This window comes from Abramis brama (genome assembly GCF_963993115.1).
Source record: "Abramis brama genome assembly, chromosome: 19".
In the NCBI taxonomy this organism is placed as follows: Eukaryota; Metazoa; Chordata; class Actinopteri; order Cypriniformes; family Leuciscidae; genus Abramis; species Abramis brama.
The window spans coordinates 25,768,847-25,789,917 of record NC_139981.1 but is presented as its reverse complement, the minus strand read 5'-3'; the positions used below and the strand labels follow the sequence as shown (position 1 = coordinate 25,789,917).

Genomic DNA, 21,071 nt, shown 5'->3' with positions numbered 1-21,071 from the left:
TCTCCACACTGGTGCGGGTGACACAGCACAGCAGCGCGAGCGGTCTTTTTTCTCTCTCTTTCTTTTCTTTTTGTTTTTGTTTTGACTTGAGCAAACAAAAGCTGTTCTCACAGCTGGTAAGGTGCGCTTGAGAGCACTCAAAGGACGTTTTCACGGCTGGTAAGACCAGCGAGGAGAGAGAGCGCACAGACAGTTGCACATTCCTGTCTGTGTTCGCAGTGACCGCTCCCCTGCGTAATTCAGCACTAATGAGAGCAGTCCCTAAAGGGAGTTTACACAGATAGAACTCGTCTTTATAAAGATGAAATTCTATCTGTGTGTTTCTGTGAATGTGGTCGTTACCTGGGATCGCAGGATGGCACCTTTTGCTTCCAGAAACCGCTCCGGTGGCTCCTCCTCCCTCGCCACTCTTGATGGCGGGGCGGCTAAGGGATACACACGTGTCCCACCAGTGGAGCGGGCCGTAGCTGAACTGCTTGAACACCTTCAATGGCAGGACGGCGGTCCCACTGAAATTCTTTCAGAGGCTCCTGGGGCATATGGCAGCGGCAGCAGCGGTAACTCCGCTCGGGCTGCTCCATATGAGACCGCTTCAGCACTGGCTTCATGGCCGAGTCCCGAGATGGGCGTGGCATCACGGCACTCACCGGTTGACAATTACACCGGCGTGCCGCCAGACCTTCAGCCCGTGGTCAGACCCCTCGTTCCTGCGGGCAGGAGTCCCCTTGGAACAGGTTTCCAGGCATGCTGTGGTGTTCACAGACGCCTCTGCCACCGGCTGGGGTGCCACGTACAACGGGCATGCAGTGTCAGGGGTGTGGACGGGCCCTCAACTGCATTGGCACATCAACTGCCTCGAGTTGCTAGCAGTACGTCTCGCTCTGAGCCGCTTAAAGAGGCCGCTACAGGCAGCACGTTCCGTATGGACAACACTGCAACCGTTGTGTACATCAACCGACAAGGTGGTCTACGCTCCCGTCGCATGTCGCAATTTGCCCGCCATCTCCTCCTCTGGAGTCAGAAGCATCCGAGGTCACTTCGAGCCATGTATGTCCCCGGTGTGCTCAACCGTGTGGCCGACGAGCTATCATGAGCTGTGCTCCCGGGAGAATGACGAATCCACCCCCAGGCAGTTCAGCTGATCTGGAGAGAGTTCGGGGAGGCTCAGGTAGACCTGTTTGCCTCCTCAGAGACCTCTCACTTCCAGCTGTTTTACTCCCTGACTGAGGGAACACTCGGCACGGATCCACTGGCACACAGCTGGCCCCGGGGCCTCCGCAAATATGCGTTCCCCCCAGTGAGCCTACTTGCACAGACCCTGTGCAAAATCAGGGAGGACAAGGAGCAGGTCCTTCTGGTGGCCCCCTATTGGCCCACCCGGACCTGGTTCCCAGAACTCATGCTCCTTGTGACAGTCCCTCCCTGGCCCATTTCTCTGAGGGAGGACCTTCTGACTCAGAGACGGGGCACCCTATGGCACCCGCGTTCGGACCTCTGGAAACTCCATCTCTGGTTCTAGGTGACTTACCCACAGAGGTACTTAACACCATCACTTCTGTATGGGCGCCGTCCACGAGACGTGTGCCTTGAAGTGGAACCTGTTCATCGAGTGATTTTCTTCTCGCCGAGAGGACCCCCAAAGATGTTTGATAGGGTCCGTGCTTTCCTTCTTGCAGCAAGGGTTGGAGCGAAGGCTGTCTCCCTCCACCCTCAAAGTACATGCTGCCGCTATTTCAGCTTATAACGACCACATAGATGGCAAATCAGTTGGAAAGCACAACCTGGTTGTCAGGTTCCTTAGGGGGGCGAGACGGTTAAACCCTCCTCGTCCCCCCTCCATACCCTCTTGGGACCTTTCCCTGGTGCTTCAAGCTCTTCAGGATGCTCCCTTTGAGCCTTTGCAGTCAGCAGACTTAAAGCTTCTCTCTTTGAAGACTTTGCTGCTGATTGCACTGGCCTCTATCAAGAGGGTAGGGGGCCTGCATGCATTTTCGGTCGACGAATCGTGCCTAGAGTTCGGGCCGGGTGACAACCATGTTGTACTGAGATCCTGGCCTGGCTATGTGCCCAAGGTTCCTACCACTCCCTTCAGAGATCAGGTGTTAGGCTGGGTTCCATATGTGTGACCCTACAGGGATTCCATATGTGTATACTTCCACGGCTGCTCCTAATCAAAGCCCCGTGTCTTTCCCTTGGACTAAGTTACCCAATATTCATATGCAGTACAATCTTCGGGCTAGTCCATATGTATTTTTCCACATAACTCCCTCGAAGAAAGTGGCTTCCGCAGCGTTCCCCTTCCATAGAAAGGGCACGCTTTCCCAGTATTATCCAATAATCTCACTGTATGGGTTATCACGGAACAACAGTGACAGATACGCTCTGTATAAGCCCTTTCCTATCGTCCGTCCAGGCAAGAAGGGGTACAGGCTTACACCGGGCACTGGATGGGGTGCAGCAGCTGTGGTGCTTTGGTAGGGATTCCTATCAGTCGGTCACGACATACAATAAGGGAATGTCGCGGTTACATATGGTAACCCTCGTTCCTTGAGGGAGGGAACGGAGACGTACATCGTCACATCTGCTGCTGCCCGTCGGGGCGGCCAGCTTACCAGGCTTGGCTCCTCAGGAAAAAAGGAGCTCACGTCACACCTGCTGCTCATTATATACCTGTAGGCTTAACAGCTGATGCAAATGACTGCATGCTCGTTTTGCATGCATATTTTGGCTCGTTTTAGTTTTACTCGAAGTCCTCTCTAGCGAGATTCCTATCAGTCGGTCACAACGTACGTCTCCGTTCCCTCCCTCAGGGAACGAGGGTTACCATATGTAACTGACACGTTTCGCCATTTGGCTGTAAAGAATGTTTACCTGTACAGAAGGTTACTAACGTTTACTCTATTGAAGGTTGGCTTTTTGATAACAGACTGCACACTAGGGTCATCTTTATTCCTTGTGTTGCGAGGACTTTGTGGACTTTAATAAATCTCACATTTGGTTAATTGAGTTTGTGTGAATGTACCCTATGTTGTACCCTGACCCCAGTCCACCTACTGTAGGGCAGGGCTATTCAATTCAATCATCTCCATCTGGCCCAAAGGCACCCCAACCTCCCTCCGCCTCTTTTCCTTGCGGTGTGGTTACATTTGGTTAGACATGCGAGTGGCCGTAGTGGCGTGTGCAGCTGTACGTCTATACGCACTGTGCGTACCATGAGCGCTCCGACTAACCTGAGAAACGTTTTCAGTCCGAATATTTCAGCAGTTATTATGTGTGTCCCGTATTTCTGTCGACTGAACCAGCGATACCAATCATTTGTGAATGGTGCGAATCTTTTGTTCGATCTTTGGTTCAATTATTTCCTTTCCATGAATTGGCCAAATGCGCTTGCATAATGGTCTGAAACGATTCAGATTCGTTCGGACCGCTCTGTCACTGAATCATCTGAAGCTGTTTCTCGGTCAGTAACAACAAATATAGAACAAATAGCACTGTTTTCAGTTTAGTTTCAGTTCAACTCGCAGTTTAGTTTTACTTTGAACTGCGCAGTGGATAACGGAACGCAAGCTTAAAGGAGTTGCGTTTACTCCCGGTTCTGGACACTATTATTAAACAGCATTGCGACATCCAGTGAGAATTTGTTAAATTCGACACACCTCTGTTACAGACCACAAATCACTCGATGATTTAACTAGTTTTAAATCAGATGAAGCAGCCTCAACATTCCCAACACGACTGATGAGGTAAACAGCAGAAACATTGTGGCATGAACGAAGTTAGAAGACTTTAAATCCCCTAATCACCACCTTTACAAACATTTACCGTGAATGTACTGTAGTAATTTACTATGGTTTGGGCAGAAATGTGGAATATTTATACTGAATACTATCTTATAGTCATTTATATTGCAGTAGATTAATTAGGTGGGTAGAGGAATATACAATTCATTTTGTGTATATTTTTTACCTGTGTTTAGGCATTTTGTTATACAGTGGTAGTGAATGAGTAGCCATGCATGGTTTTACCTGTGATTATCATGTCTCACTGTCAGAATATTTTCATTTAAGCCTACAATAATTATAAATAAAATAATTCTTACCAATAGCTATGATCTTGTATAATTCATATTTTTGTACATAGCTGTAAATAAGTTATTTATTAAAGACTCATAAATCTGCATACTGTTGGGTACCACATTTCCAAGTAAATACAATACTTTTTTAGGTTTACTTTAGCTTATTTATTGATACTGTTATGTTTCAATAAGTAATAAATAATGTTTCAATAAATAAGCTAAACCCACCGCCCCTCCTTGACATTCCGATTTAATAATCCGGCCCTTGAATGAAGCTAATTGAATAGCCCTGACCTAGGGGCATAACATTACTCACTTTTCATGCAATTCGCTTCATATAGTATAGGAGTACATAAATCAAGTCTCAACTCTTGTTTAAGACATTGTTCATGTGCAAAAAATATGCTTAATCCAATATGGAATGGTAATGCTTGAAAGTTCTGTTTTCTCCGATTTGAGGTACAGTGGAGAACTTTGGTTATACCAGCTATAATCCTCTAGATAGAAAGGTCATCTTGGACTTAAATTGAAGCTTATAAACTTGGGAAGTTTTTCATGTACATTTGAGGCAGTGATATATATAATAAAATGCTTGAAAATGATCACTTTTGATGACAATTTGTCAGGTGGACAGCCATTTTTTTTGTCTTTTGGGGTATGTTGAGGGTGATATTTGACAGCAAAAAGGCAGCAATCCCCAGAAGCTTTTTCTGCTAGTTTCCCTTATGTGTCAGGATACACCATGCAAAATGTTAGGGTTATATGGCCATTTATGTAGCTGCAGTACCCTAATATTCACAATTACATCTTTCCATCAAAAGCTTTTCCCAAAAAGGGTGTTTTTTGGCCCCTGAGACCAAACGGGGCCGAGTTGGGGGTGGTCGTTATCAACTTGTGATGGCCCAAGGTGTAAGATAATAGGAAATAATAGTGAAAAAAAAGGTAGCAAAACCATCCTGAGGAGTGGACCTGGCTCCCGGCCTATTTGATTTAGATATCTGCATCTGATCATCACATTACAATTATTCAAATTCTTAGTGTTAAGCATGATAATATGGTAACATATCACACTGAAGTAGGCTGATTTAAAATTAACATTTATTTAAAATAAAAGTTATTTTGGCAAAATTACATTACCTTAATAGCCTAAACAGAGGCTTTTCTCCCTTCAAACTTAAATTGTCAATGTTTCATTACATCACTGTTTGAAAACACAAATTTTTTGTACCTTTTATAAAGGGTATTTTCCCCCTAATTTTATTAAATGTATGCTCCATCTTTCATTTCAAATTCTTAAATTTGATCAATATATTCAATTAAAATAATAAGACACTAGGCTGTTACCAATCAAATTAAATAATTTACATTGAAAAAATATAACTGTATTAAATTAGATTATTTTAAATATTTTTGAATATACAAAAATAAGGAATGTTGAAAAGAATGATACTTTATGAAACTAAACCGCCAGTAGGAGGCGGCAGGCGACCGTTTTAATGAGCGAGTCATTGAGTCATTCATTCAAACGATTCGTTCAAAAAGCTGATTTATTCAGAATGAGGCAGTTTATGAATGGGTAATTGAATCTTTGACTCAGCCGATTCGTTCAAAACGCTGAATCATTCAGTAATGCAACAAGTGTTGCTGTGAGATGCGCTATGGTTCTGCTGTGATCTTTGTTTGGAACTATTTTCGCTGCTGAAACAGAACAAAAACAGTCGTTGCGTCTAAAATGTAAGTGACTTAATTTTAACTATTTGTTTATTGACCTGTTATGAAATCAGTCTCGGTTTCAATCTTGATGGCATTCAGGAAAACGTACTCGGTTACCTAACGTAACCTCGGTTCTCTCTAGAAGAGGGAACGAGTATTGCGTAAGTTCCTTACGCATCGGGAAAGTCTTCTTTCTTCGAGATCTGAAGCCAAAAAATTATCCTTAATTTTGTATTCATTGTCAACGCAGTGCGGCAGCCGGCAGACCTAGGCAGGCTGTATAAGCGTGCTCATTGGCTGCTCGGCGGCAACTGCTTAAGCCTATCAGTGAGCACTCTGAAACGTGGCCACCAATGAGGGCGCTTCGCGCCCTCCACACCCTTCTAACCGTCAGAATGGGTGTGGCCAGCGTGTATATAACCAGTGCTCACAGGCTAAAAATCTGGTTTTCGCAGTCAGAAGCGCAAAAGCTCGTGGCGCGACACGGCAGGTTACGCAATACTCGTTCCCTCTTCTAGAGAGAACCGAGGTTACGTTAGGTAACCGAGTACGTTCTCTTACGAGAGGTTCTCTCGTATTGCGTAAGTTGCTTACGCATCGGGAACCCTTTGTCAACGCCGTGTGCGCCGAGCATCCAGCCCATGAATCCCAGGGAGACCGGGGAAAAACATTCTGCTGGAATAGGTGGCCGGTCGGAGAGACGGGCCAACACAGTACAAAGCACTTCACACAATATAAGAAATAGAGCGGCGCGGCCGGTCTATAAGAGTATAACAGTGCAAATTAGTAGGGCCGGCAGAGCGAGCCCACACAGTACGTATGCTAGAATAGGTGGCCGGTCGGAGAGACGGGCCAACACAGTACAAGCACATAACTCAGTATATATAAAATAGAGCGGCGCGGCCGGTCTATAAGCGTATAACAGTGCAAAATGGTAGAGCCGGCAGAGCGAGCCCATACAGTACACAAGCACTTATTAGGGTAAGAAAAGAGCGACATAGTCGGTCTTTCATGAAGAGAATAGACCCCAGCGCCACAGAGTGGAATACGGGCGGCCGGCAGCGCGGGCCAACACCGGAAAGCAGCGCGTAAAGGGGAATGAGAAACAGAGTGGTCCAGCCGGTCTGAGTATAAAACACTTCACCCCAAGTGCCATACCAGACATATCGTCAGCATGAAAACGTAGTCTGCACATGAGAGGCTGGGCAGAGCATATATGTCAGTTACACTGACAGTAATTTTGCCTGTAAGGCGGGAACTTCCAGGTTATAAAACCTCACGAATGTCGATGGGGAGGCCCAGCCCGCCGCCATACAAATATCGTGAATAGAAATTCCGCTGGACCAGGCCCACGAAGAGGCCATGCCTCTAGTAGAGTGGGCTCTGATACCCAGAGGGCACTGCAGGTGTTTGGAGGCATAAGCTGCTGCAATCGCGTCCACTATCCACCTGGACAGGCTCTGTTTCGAGGCGGCGAGACCCTTGGTGCGTCCGCCGAAGGAAACAAAGAGCTGCTCTGAACGCCTGAAAGCGGCGGAGCGCGTGATGTAAACTCTCAGCGCCCGGACAGGGCATAGGAGGTTATCACTGTCCCCATTATCGGATGCTGGCAGAGCCGAAAGGGAAATGACTTGTGCCCTAAAAGGGGTTCCAATCGCTTTGGGGATGTAACTGTGTCTCGGTCTGAGAATGACTTTCGAGTCGTTCGGTCCGAACTCAAGACATGCAGGGCTAACAGATAGCGCGTGCAAATCCCCCACACGTTTAACTGAAGACAGGGCTATCAGAAAAACGGTTTTAAGCGACAAGTACTTTAAATCCACGGATTCGAGCGGTTCAAAGGGAAAAGCCTTCAGGGCCTCCAGGACCAAGGACAGATCCCAAATAGGAACCGAGGGGGGCCGCGGGGGATTCATCCGTCTAGCTCCTCTGAGGAAGCGGATAATGAGCTCGTTCCTTCCTATTACCCGGCCGCGCGTCGTCTCAGCGAACGCTGCAATAGCCACCACATATACTTTGAGCGTGGAAGGGGACCTGCCCTTTTCCAACAGCTCTTGTAGGAAGGAAAGCACCCGCGGGACCCCGCATGCGCGTGGATCCAAGCTCTTAGTAGCGCACCATTTAGAAAACACTGACCATTTAGATGCGTAGAGCCGTCTCGTAGAGGGAGCTCTAGATTGTGTGATCGTGTTCACGACCCCTTCTGGCAGGTCAACGGGTATCCGTTGATCACCCATGCATGCAGAGACCAACGCTCTGGATGGGGATGCCAGATCGATCCACCGGCTTGGGAGAGGAGATCCTTTCTCACCGGGATCGGCCATGGGGATGAGCGCGACAGCCTCACTAGCTCTGGGTACCAAGTTTGGTTCTCCCAGCGCGGGGCTATAAGAAGCACTGAGTGGTGCGTTTCCCTGATCCTTGAAATGACCTGTGGCAACAGGGAGATCGGAGGAAAAGCATACAGCGGGAGGCTGGGCCATGTCTGGGACAGCGCGTCCTCGCTTTTCGAGAAGAATCTCGGGCAGTGAGCATTGTCTTCCGACGCAAAGAGGTCGATTTCCGCTCTGCCGAATAGGCGCCAGAGAAACTGGACTGTCTGGGGGTGCAGGGACCATTCTCCCGGGGGAATGTTGTCCCTGGACAGTCTGTCTGGACCGATATTCAAGTGGCCCGGCACGTGCGTGGCTCTCAGCGAGCGCAACGAGCGGTAAGCCCACACAAGAAGGCGTTCTGTCAGCTTGCACAGATTCCTGGATCTGACACCGCCCTGTCGGTTCACATAGGATACCACGGACATGTTGTCCGAGCGGACTAGCACATGGTGATCCTGTATGAATGGGAGGAAGCGCTTGAGCGCGTTCTCGACCGCTATCATCTCCAAACAGTTTATGTGGAGGCATTTTTCCTGGTCTGACCACAGGCCAAAAACCGGTTTGCCCTCGAACAGGGCGCCCCAACCTGAGGTGGAAGCGTCCGTCGAGATAACTTTGCGGTGTGAGATGGCTCCCATTGTCACTCCCCGCTGGTACCAGTCGGCCGCTAACCAGGGCTTCAGTGCTGAAACGCAGCTCTGAGTCACTCTGATTCGGATGCCGCCGGAAGCCCAGGCTCTGTGAGGCACTCGGGCATTCAGCCAGCGTTGTAGCGGGCGCATCCGCAAGAGACCCAGCTGAAGCACTGCTGCAGCTGAGGCCATACAACCCAGCAACCTCTGAAATGTTTTGAGAGGTGCGGTGCTGCCCGGCCGGAAGGACGCGGCCAGGCGTCGAATGCAGCGAGCGCTGTGTCGACAGGCGGGCCGTCATTGCCACAGAGTCCAGATCCAAACCCAGAAAAGAGGTTGATTGACTGGGCACTAGCGAGCTCTTGGTCCAATTGACCGTAAGCCCCAGGCTGTCCAAGTGGCTTAGAAGCACTGTTCTGTGGGCGATGAGTTCGGCCTCTGACTGTGCTAGAATCAGCCAATCGTCCAAGTAGTTCAGAATTCGCATTCCCCGACCCCTCAGGGGAGCGAGAGCCGTGTCCATGCACTTCGTAAACGTACGGGGTGCCAGAGACAGGCCGAACGGCAGGACGGTGTACTGATATGCCTGACCGTCGAAGGCGAATCTCAAGAATGGCCTGTGACGGGGTATTATCTGGATCTGAAAGTACGCGTCTTTTAGATCGAGAGATATAAACCAGTCCCTCGGGCGAATCTGCGCGAGAATTTGTCTGGTTGTGAGCATTTTGAACGGTCTTTTCATAAGAGCCTTGTTCAAACGTCTCAGATCCAAAATCGGTCTGAGAGCTCCGTCCTTCTTGGGAACGAGGAAATAACGGCTGTAAAAGCCAGACTCGCTCATGGAAGGGGAAACCGGTTCTATAGCCCTTTTGCACAGAAGTGTGGCTATTTCTGCTCGAAGTAGATGTGCTACTTCCCCATTCACTCTGGTCTCGATACGCGCTTGAAAGCGCGGAGGGCGGCGAGCGAACTGCAGAGTATAGCCCTGTTTTACTGTGCTCAGCACCCATTCTGACGCGCCCGGAATAGCTTCCCACGCTTTCGCGTGTACAGCCAGGGGCAGAATGGCCTCCGGGCTCTGATCGCCGCTGATCGCGGGCTCGAGAGCTCGAAACGGAGGGGCGGGCGCGGCGCGCGCGCTCTCGGTGCTTAGATACGGCGGATCGCAGGCAGCGATAACTGGCCGTTTTACACACAGCGTCCCGGTGGCTTTGGACGGGGAACATACAGTGTGGGGCGCGACGCTTGAAAGCGTCGTCGGGGGCGAAGTATTCGAAAGGATGTGTGAGCGCGTGGGAGCGGGCACAGCATCTGTACTCATAACATGACCGGTCGTGAGGGGTTGTGTAACAGAGCGGGCAGTGAGTAGGTGTGGGCACAGCGGGGTGGACACGTGACCTACTTTTAACGCTCGAGCAGCTTCTGCCTGCTTTATGCGAGCGGGCTCTGTGAGAAACACAGGGTTTATGGTGCTTGTGTGCAGAGGTGAACACAGATAAGTGGGCACATTTACTGCATTTGAAACACATACAGCGCGAGACGCGCGACCAGGCATAATGCTCTTTTCGAGATATCTCTGGGTCGCCGTGAAAACGGCGGTTGTGTGCAGGCGAGAGGGTGAATTCACCGGCTCGTTGGCTGCGAGATGAGGGTCTGCAGTAACCGTAGCAACGGGGACTGACAGAGCGCGAAGCTTTGACGATGGTCCGGCCGCGGCGGGACACGATCGTCGCTTCTTTCCTCGGGCTAGGAGGTTTTTGCAGGCTCAGGCTTCACCGCGATCCTCTGCCGGGGTCCCCGGGGAGGAGGCGGCCTGACGCGCCCTGTCGTCGCTGCGAGGACGGAGGTCGAGCTGGGCGCTGGGCAGAGGTTTGCGCAGGCTGGTCACGAGGACGGCGTGCAGCAGGCCTGGAGCGCCGAGGCAGAAACAAATTCATAGCCTGTGTGGTCTTCTGAACCTCCGAAAAGCGGTCCACGATCCCGTTTACCGCTGGGCCGAACAGGCCGGTGGGGGAGAGGGGGGCGTTAAGGAACACCGCGCGCTCAGACTCCCTCATATCCGCGAGCGTGAGCCAGAGATGCCTTTCTGCGACAGTCAGAGAGGCCATGCACCGTCCAATGGCCTGGGCAGCGGATTTCGTGGCGCGAAGGAAGAGGTCCGTCGCGCTCCTCAAATCCGTGATGGAAGCAGACTCCGAGCCCTTCTCATCCAGATCACGGAGGAGGTTAGCTTGGAGGATCTGCAGTATGGCCATAGAGTGGAGTGCAGAAGCAGCCTGTCCGGCGGCGGAGAAAGCGTGGCCGACGAGGGCTGATGTGGTCCTGCAAGCCTTAGACGGGAGGGCAGCCTTTGAGCGCCAACCAGAGGGCGGGCAAAGGTGCGCTGCGACCGCCTCTTCCACGGGGGGAATGGCATTATACCCCTTCTCAGCAGCCGTCGAGTCTGTTCGGTGCTGGCTCCTGAGGAGGAGACCAATCAAGGCCCAGCTGTTCAACAGCTCGCGTGAGGAGGCGTAAAAGTTCCGCGTCCTCGCCCGCTCGAGTACGGCCCGTCTCCTGGACTGAAGAGGAGGCAGTAGACCACTCCTCGCTGTCAGAGGCCAGGATGGAACAGCTGTCTGCGGCGCGTTCATCAAACTCGTCCGCCTCATCCCCTGAAGCGGCGGCGGCGCGGGCGGGAGCCAGCGGCTGCGCGGCCGGGAGGGGGGGCGGGGAAGGCGAGAGGGAAGCTCGAGGGAGAGGATCCGGCGAGCTTCGAAGCGCCTCGTCGGTCTCCGGTGGTCGCTGTGAGCGGCGCTTCTTTTTGCGCGGCCCAGCAGGGACAGGCAGAGCGACATCCTGGTCAAAAACTTCAAGTCGAGCCCGCAGGGTCGACATTGAAAGTTCCTCGCACTCAGGGCAGCCGCCCGTGGAGAGTGCGGTGGCGGCGTGCTCGCGGCCCAGGCAGAGAGCGCAGATGAGGTGGCGGTCTCCGTTGCTGAGCGGAGCGCGGCACGAGCCACAGGAAAAACGGGGCATTTTGAGAAAAACGCCCCGTGCTCCTTTAGATAGAGAGAAAAGTGTGTCGCAGTAGGCGAACACACAGCAGTAAAAGGATATGACGCCGGATAGCGTAGCAGGCACGGAAGGCTGAAGGCGGCGAAGGCGGCAGGCTTCTTCAGGCGCTGTCCTAGGCTTGCTGGTCGCTGGTTTCAACGGCGGCGGCTCTCAAGATCCAGCGATGCGAAGAGCTTCGCTGAAGACAAGAAAATCAGATTTTTAGCCTGTGAGCACTGGTTATATACACGCTGGCCACACCCATTCTGACGGTTAGAAGGGTGTGGAGGGCGCGAAGCGCCCTCATTGGTGGCCACGTTTCAGAGTGCTCACTGATAGGCTTAAGCAGTTGCCGCCGAGCAGCCAATGAGCACGCTTATACAGCCTGCCTAGGTCTGCCGGCTGCCGCACTGCGTTGACAATGAATACAAAATTAAGGATAATTTTTTGGCTTCAGGTCTCGAAGAAAGAAGACTTTCCCGATGCGTAAGCAACTTACGCAATACGAGAGAACCTCTCGTAAGAGAACAGTTACTTCTCGCTGTGTGTTGGCTGTAGAACTTCTACAGCCAACACACAGCAATATAAACAACATATCTGCATGCTCTCTTCACGTCATCCTTGTAAAATAATAATAATAATAATAAGTAAACAAACATCAAAATCACTTTGCTGAGAATGAAACGCCACTTACCAGCAGCCGCAGATTTGAAGATATCTTCTGGTAGTGCACGTAGCTAGCCTGGTTCTACCAGACTCTCGTACATTTCATTTGTACAGAGAGTCTGGCCTCTCTCCATTGAGAAACGTTTACTTCCTTGTAGGCGGGTTCTCTGTTAAAGTTCAAAACTATTGGATCTGCCCAGAGTCACTCAGGATCTGCCATAGCCAATCGCTAACGTGTGGTCGTGACATATGTCATGCGCCGAAACCGGCCGGAAACATTTACAAATTCTAAATGTATATTTGACACTAAGGACAGTGATGTATTCAGTCAACTGTCGAAGCTGGGTCTAATCATTAACAATACGCCGCTGCGGTCGTTTCGGATCTGCCGCAAATGCTGTACAGTGATCACCAGGCTACTGCGCGATACGGAAACAACTTTTCTGCCTTCTTCACTTGGTCCTCCATTAGTGCAACAAGAGGGGAGACGACAACAACTATCGGCTTTGCATCCCTATCGTTCGCCTTAGCTAACTCATTCACCACTAGAACTGCCATGGCAGTCATTTTGACCGTTTTGAATTTTATATCTGCAATAACTTTGTTGAAAAAATTAAATACAATCCTGCTGGTACCTGACTTTTCCTAAAAGTGTCTGTATTTTCATTTAAAATGTTTTTCATATAAATTACACATAAGGCAAAAAAAACAAATGAACATATTTACCTATTTCGGCCATTAACGGTCATATTGACCGCACTGAATTTCGCGGTATTATTATACCAATATAGCCTACGCAACAATAAAATGTGGTAAAAAAATACACTAAACATATTCAACAACAAATCATTTAAATGTAATGATATTCAGAACAGAACAAGAATGAAAAAATAACTAAAGCCAAAATGAAATGCTTTATAAGCGAAAGTGAAAGTAAGCGGCGTTGGGCTCACGTAACTCTCTAATTAGAATCAAAATGTTTCAACATTTGCGATGTATTTGGATGCTAAACTATTCTTTGTCATAGGCTTTGAACTTCACTCACGTTCCAATATCGACGGAAAAAATCATCCTCTTCACACGCATAAAATGGTAACTACTAGTACTGAGAAACAGAGCAGTGGAATTTTTATATGTTAGGTTGACTATTTTATTATTATATTTTATTATGGCTATAATGAACAGGCTGCAATGCTGGAATATGCTGTGTGTGTCGGCGGGAGCGATCAAACAGTGGAAACATGAAAACATAGGCTACTATTTTGTTCAGGACATCTACGAATATTATTTATTTATAAATTATAATTAAACTTGTTTAAATGTACAGTTTGGTGTTGTTTTGTTTTTAAAAGACATCCTAATACAATGCATTAATCTTTCAATTGGGGATTTATCATTAAAGATATAGAGTTTTGAATAGCGATCAAAATGACCGCTTGCGGCAGTTCTAGTAGTTATGGAATTCTGGCACTTCTAGTGCTAGCGGAGTGAGCTGGAAATCAAACTTTTCCCGAACCCCGTGGGGAGGAGGGCCACAACATCATGGCCACCAACACAACTTAGCAAACATTGTTCTTGCTCCGGCTTTAACTTCTGTATATTCGGCAGTTTTGCAACAACGGACCGAATAGCTTTTCTCACATCTTTTCTCACATCTTTCTCCGCTGCCATTACTCCAACTCAAACTGACGCACTACATCAACGTCATCGTTCTCAGCCACTCCCTCTGTTCGTTGATTGGTCCTACAAAAAATTGGTTTCTGGAAACCTAAGAATATAGAGTGCCGAAGTTATGACGTCACTTTGTAGGCCAAAACGCGGAAGTGAGTTAGCATTTTAGCACTACCGGTTCCCTCGCCCTAAAGTCTATGGGTTTTTTGAATGGGTTTTTGCTAAATCGCCTGAAATAAGGTCTGTGGTTAACAAAGCCTCTAAATATTTTCACGTTTTGATCTATGACATAAAACACACCAGTTATAACCTGCTTGTGATTTTTTTAAACTTTATTGTGTCTTAAAAACGGTGGTTGCTAACAAGTTGCTAAAAGGGACTACATCCTTTGGCGGAGACTTTAGACGTCATCATGACAAACATGAAATCTCTCACTAGCCCGCGTTTCAGCTTCACGTTCTTAGAAGTTTACCTTTCAGTTAATATACATAACATTATATACTTAGTCTTTTCAAATTGTAGTTTTTCCAAATATTGTTGTACACAGAATTCTGTGATATTAAGGTAACCGATTACCAGTTCTTTATTTCTGTGGAGAGACTGTTTTGTCCCGAGATGCAACCACAAGTCGTCGAATGAAAGATGCTCGTTTTACCGTTTTCCGTCTGATGTTACCCAGCGGAGACTCTGGGTTCGTGCCGTAAGGTGCTCACACAACGATGATTTCCATGTGAACACCGTATTTACTGCCTTAATGTGGCCACGACGAAACTTTAATGGTGCATTGCTTAACACGCTAATGTTACTTTGACGGTCAGATGGTCAGTAGCAAGAATAAACGTTTTTCATAACCAAATCAACAGCTAAAATACCTTTTGTCTTTCTCTTAAAATATCTAAAAGCTTGTTTACTTTGCCACTGTTTAATAGATTAGATCCGCTGCAGTTTTATTAAAGGCTAACGTTACGTCGAGAAATGTGTTTAATTAAAATATTCAAAATAATACCTGGTTTATTGACTTTTATTGTAACTTGTTTGGATATAATTATAGAAAGGGTGGGTCCTGCACCCTGATATTTGTGAACTTGGCTTTTACCCACTTATAATAATATGATTGTATTTGTAAACAGCATTACCGGTAGTTAAGGCATTAGGTAACAATGATATTAATCTTTGTTATTTTAGTAGTAAATGTTAACTATATTTAATGTGCTATATAAACGTGGACAGATCAATGAAGAAGATTAATGTAAATGCTGGAAAACTCCATTCTAATTTAATACAAATATTTTATTGTGTGAAATTTGTAATTTTAATCTGTAAAGGTGTAACTTCCATAAAACTAACATTGCTTATTTTGAATTTATCCTTAGACGAGCTGACCGGAAGCCCAGTGTCCATTCTCGCATCTGCAGCTGTCATTTTCCTGCAGGGGAAAAAAATGTCCCTGTTTTGTTTTTATCCACAAATGATGTTCCCACTGGACAAATTCTGGAAGATCATTCATACTCCCTGAGACAGGATAGCACTGATGTGCCTAAAAATGTTCCACCACCCATGGATGAAGAGGAGGAAATGGCTACACAATTTATGGCTGACAAAGATGATGAACAAAATATAGTTTGTTTTCAGTTTACTTATTTTATGAAAATAAAGATGTTTACTACAACTCTTGCTGTAAGGTTTCTGTGGCTCAGTGATTAGAGCATTTTGTTAACTGTGCAAAAGGTTGCGAGTTCAATTCCCAGAGAACACGCTGATATGTATAGCCTTAATGCACTGTAAGTTGCCTGTCTGACAAATACACAAATTAAATGTTAAACTATTCATGTCATGAATATTCATGATAGCCCCACCCACTGGAACCAAATATTTCAGAAACCGAATATATTGTAACACCGGCGAGAGCGTCAAAGTGCCCAGAAGTCATTCATTTTCAATGAATTTTGCCGCTCTCGCCCGCGGCAGTGTGAACGTACAGTTAGCCTAGCTTAGACTCATAACACAAACAGCTGACTCGCCGAAACAGCTGACTCGCCGAACCAGCTGGTGGTGTTGATTGACGAAACTACAGGGTAACTTAAAGACACGATTAATTACATGATCATACCCATTGTATTCAAACAAATGTTGAAATTACCTTTGATGGAGTGATGGAATGATCACTGCACAGACGTGTAGGTGTGTAGGCTACACGTGTACTGTGAAGGTTGCTTATCTCATCTGCGGTTAGTGCATCCAATCGCACAACAACTATCTGGCATGTCGTTTACACCTCAAAACACCAACTTTTGTATAGTAAAACTGGCGACGTCCTGGCAAGATCCTTGATTAGTTTACTGGGTTTCGTTGCTGGAGAACGACGTTCTTGCCCGCCAGCCAGTACTTGTGACGTCACGTGCAAAGTATGAATTGCATCAATGAGGCCAGTCTGGGGCATTTTTGCAGTAAATAGCTAATTCTGAACCAGAGACGGAGAGTCGCCACGTGTTCAAGAAAGACGTCGTAGCGACCCAAATACAGCCTAGTTTAAATCATTTAAATGTTCTCAATTAACAGGTCTAACATTTTAATAACTTAGAGAGAACAACAATTTTACTCACCTAAATGTACACGTCCGGCAGAGTAGGACCAGTCTTGCTCTACATTTTGCACAAGCAAAATCCTTCTTAAGTCGATGAGCGAGTCTTTAAGTTCGTCCGCTGTCTCTGTTCTTAACAGACCGGCAACTCTTGATAAATTTCTGAGACATGCCTCTATGGCACGTAGATGTCATTGACCACAAAAGCCATAGTGGTACGTCCTTTCCATGGCATAACATTGCCTTTCAATTTGCCTCAAAACTGCCATTGTCAGTTTGTTCACAGTTCATCGCAGTTCTTGAGCACGTAAAACATCACACAAAAACGTCACGCTCTTATTTGAATATTTATAAGCAGTTGTCATTACTATGCACATATCCAAAAAGGAATTCATTACTATGCACATATCCAAAAACGAATTCTTGATATCTGCAATAACAATTTTTTTATAGTGAAATTAAAATTTTAACATGTAACAATTAAATTACAGATATCAAGAATTAAATTACAAATATCAAGAAGTATGTTTCTTACTAGTTGTAATTTCATTTGTGATATCAAAAATGTATTTCTGCGAGTGATGACGTCATTTTTGATATCAACAATTGAAATCCTGATATCAACAATCAGAATTTCTGATATCAAGAATTGAATTGTTGATATCAATAATTGAATTGTTGATATCAACAATTCATATCCTACATGTGTTTAAATGTTAAAAGGGCGTCAAAACTATTACAGATATCAAAAAATGATTTCTTACTAGTTAAAATTCTGAATACACATATCAGCTTTGTATTTCTTACTAGTAGAAATATAATTTTTAATATCAATAATTACATTGTTACTAGTAAAAATGCGAATTCCTGATATCAAGAATTATGTGGTTACTAGTAAAAATGTCTATTCTAGATATCAACAATTAAATTGTTACTAGTAAAAATTTTAATTTTTGATATCTGAAAATGTATTTCTGATATCAATATAATTTCAGATATCTAAAATGGCTTTCTTACTAGTAACAATCACATTCATGATATCAGAAATTAACATTGTCACTAGTGAAAATGGAATTATTGATATCAAAAATGAACATTGTTACTAGTAGCAATTCAATTGTTGATATCAAGAATAGACATTTCAACTAGTGACAACTGAATGCTTGATATCAAAAATAAAGGTTTTTACTAGTAAGAATTGTATTTCTGATATGTGAAACTGGAATTTCAACTAGTAAGAAATCAATTCTTGATATCAACAATTGATTTTGAATGGCAGCCTATGGTGACATTTCACTAGTGATAAATTACAGATATCAAGAATTATAGTTTTTACTAGTTGAAATTCAGTTGTTGATATCAAGAATTATAATTTTAACTAGTGAAAATTTAATTGTGGATATCAAGAATTAGCATTGTTACTAGTGGAAATGTAATTCCTGATATCAAAAATAGCCATTGTTACTAGTAGAAATCTAATTCCTGATATCAATAACTATCATTTTAACTAGTGAAAATTGAATTGTTGATATCAAGGATTCATATCCCGGAAATGAATAAAAGTTAAAACGGCTTGCCATATACGGACAGGTTTTGTGGTATATGGTTAGGTGTAAGGGATGGTTAAGGTGTAAAGGAAGAATCAACAGTGTAATAGATTTAATAACAGAAATTAATTACAGTTGTAGTAATTACATATTCAATTCAATTCAATTACTATGCACATATCCAAAAAGGAATTCATTACTATGCACATATCCAAAAACGAATTCTTGATATCTGCAATAACAATTTTTTTATAGTGAAATTAAAATTTTAACATGTAACAATTAAATTACAGATATCAAGAATTAAATTACAAATATCAAGAAGTATGTTTCTTACTAGTTGTAATTTAATTTGTGATATCAAAAATGTATTTCTGCGAGTGATGACGTCATTTTTGATATCAACAATTGAAATCCTGATATCAACAATCAGAATTTCTGATATCAAGAATTTAATTGTTGATATCAATAATTGAATTGTTGATATCAACAATTCATATCCTACATGTGTTTAAATGTTAAAAGGGCGACAAAACTATTACAGATATCAAAAAATGATTTCTTACTAGTTAAAATTCTGAATACACATATCAGCTTTGTATTTCTTACTAGTAGAAATATAATTTTTAATATCAATAATTACATTGTTACTAGTAAAAATGCGAATTCCTGATATCAAGAATTATGTGGTTACTAGTAAAAATGTCTATTCTAGATATCAACAATTAAATTGTTACTAGTAAAAATTTTAATTTTTGATATCTGAAAATGTATTTCTGATATCAATATAATTTCAGATATCTAAAATGGCTTTCTTACTAGTAACAATCACATTCATGATATCAGAAATTAACATTGTCACTAGTGAAAATGGAATTATTGATATCAAAAATGAACATTGTTACTAGTAGCAATTCAATTGTTGATATCAAGAATAGACATTTCAACTAGTGACAACTGAATGCTTGATATCAAAAATAAAGGTTTTTACTAGTAAGAATTGTATTTCTGATATGTGAAACTGGAATTTCAACTAGTAAGAAATCAATTCTTGATATCAACAATTGATTTTGAATGGCAGCCTATGGTGACATTTCACTAGTGATAAATTACAGATATCAAGAATTATAGTTTTTACTAGTTGAAATTCAGTTGTTGATATCAAGAATTATAATTTTAACTAGTGAAAATTTAATTGTGGATATCAAGAATTAGCATTGTTACTAGTGGAAATGTAATTCCTGATATCAAAAATAGCCATTGTTACTAGTAGAAATCTAATTCCTGATATCAATAACTATCATTTTAACTAGTGAAAATTGAATTGTTGATATCAAGGATTCATATCCCGGAAATGAATAAAAGTTAAAACGGCTTGCCATATACGGACAGGTTTTGTGGTATATGGTTAGGTGTAAGGGATGGTTAAGGTGTAAAGGAAGAATCAACAGTGTAATAGATTTAATAACAGAAATTAATTACAGTTGTAGTAATTACATATTCAATTCAATTCAATTCAATTCAAAAACGTTATTGTCTATCCCCACAGGGTTAGAAAATTGTCTTTAGACAAAGGCTCAACAAACAGTACAATAACAACAAATAACATCAATTTTTAAAACCAAAACCTACACAATTCTTATGAAAAACATAAGATTCATCTTAAGATCCCATTTAAAATACCAATAGCAGTTGGAATAAAAGTCTTCTTAAATTTGGCCTTTTTCACCAAACTTTATACCGTCTGCCAGAACTGACATGTGCTATGTAGGGGATTAGAAGAATCTGTCACAATAACAGAGGCTTTCCTTTTTACTGCCACCATGTAAAGATCCGTAAGCAATCCTTGTTTTTCCCCAATTATTTTACTAGCCAAATTTATAATCTTTAAGAGTCTGTTTTTACTCTTAAAGCTCCAGTCCGTAACTCTTTTGGGTTAAAAATGATCCAAAATAAATTTTTGAGCAAGTACATAACCAGCCAGTGTTCAAAACTATCTGCTTGCCTTAGCTCGATTCAAAACGGTAAGCTTGTAATAATGTTTTTAATTCAAGTGGTACTGGTGGATGTCTTTGTCGAGCATGTCTTTGCGTCATTACGTCACATCTGTACACATAAAGAAGGTGTCTCCACTAGTTGGCTATATTGCTTGTGAGGATGTTGGAGGTGGAGATTTATAGCCTTTTCTCACAGCACTTGATATAATTAAACTTATTTGATGGCGGATCCAGAAAGGTTCAAACGACAATCACCAGTGACAACTGGAGATTTACCCGTTGTAAAATGCAAAAGACTTTGTACTTTGGAGTGGCTACAGAAAAAAGGGACTGCAAGGGCATTAAATGTAGTCACGCAATGCTGATGTTGTTAACATTAACAATTTGAGAACAAAGTATAATTTGCACGGTTTGACGTGATATGATAAGAGATCGTTAGATTTGATCAGCGCGATTTACTGCAATGCTTTTTTTCCCTTAGTTGGTCAGAACAAAAGTGGATGTTAGGCTACTTACTTGTTCAGATGAAATTTTTCGGTGAAAATTCTTATGTTGGTCATACTTCCAAAAAGTAGAATCTGTGATTCTGAATGACAATATCCACACCGGCGCGGTGACTGACAGCAGCACATTCTCCTCAAAACACTGGATTCATCTGCGCAGCAACCCACGTAAAGTTGATAATTCTGCGAATAACTGCAATTGCAGATTTAGAACAGAGATGGCGACAAAGAGGAAAAACTAAGGACTGCAGCTTGAACAGAGAGAGAGTTGAACC

At 44.2% G+C, this 21,071-nt stretch overlaps 1 protein-coding gene across 1 annotated transcript in view; it reads right to left on the bottom strand.

Annotated features, from left to right (window-relative positions):
* haao (3-hydroxyanthranilate 3,4-dioxygenase) overlaps positions 1 to 12,647 on the bottom strand; it is a 48,615-nt gene extending 35,968 nt beyond the window's left edge. The window contains exon 1 of the mRNA XM_084093840.1: positions 12,526 to 12,647. The gene's annotated coding sequence lies outside the window, so the exon portion shown is untranslated. The remainder of the gene's footprint in view (positions 1 to 12,525) is intronic.
* Between the last annotated feature and the right edge of the window lie 8,424 nt (positions 12,648 to 21,071).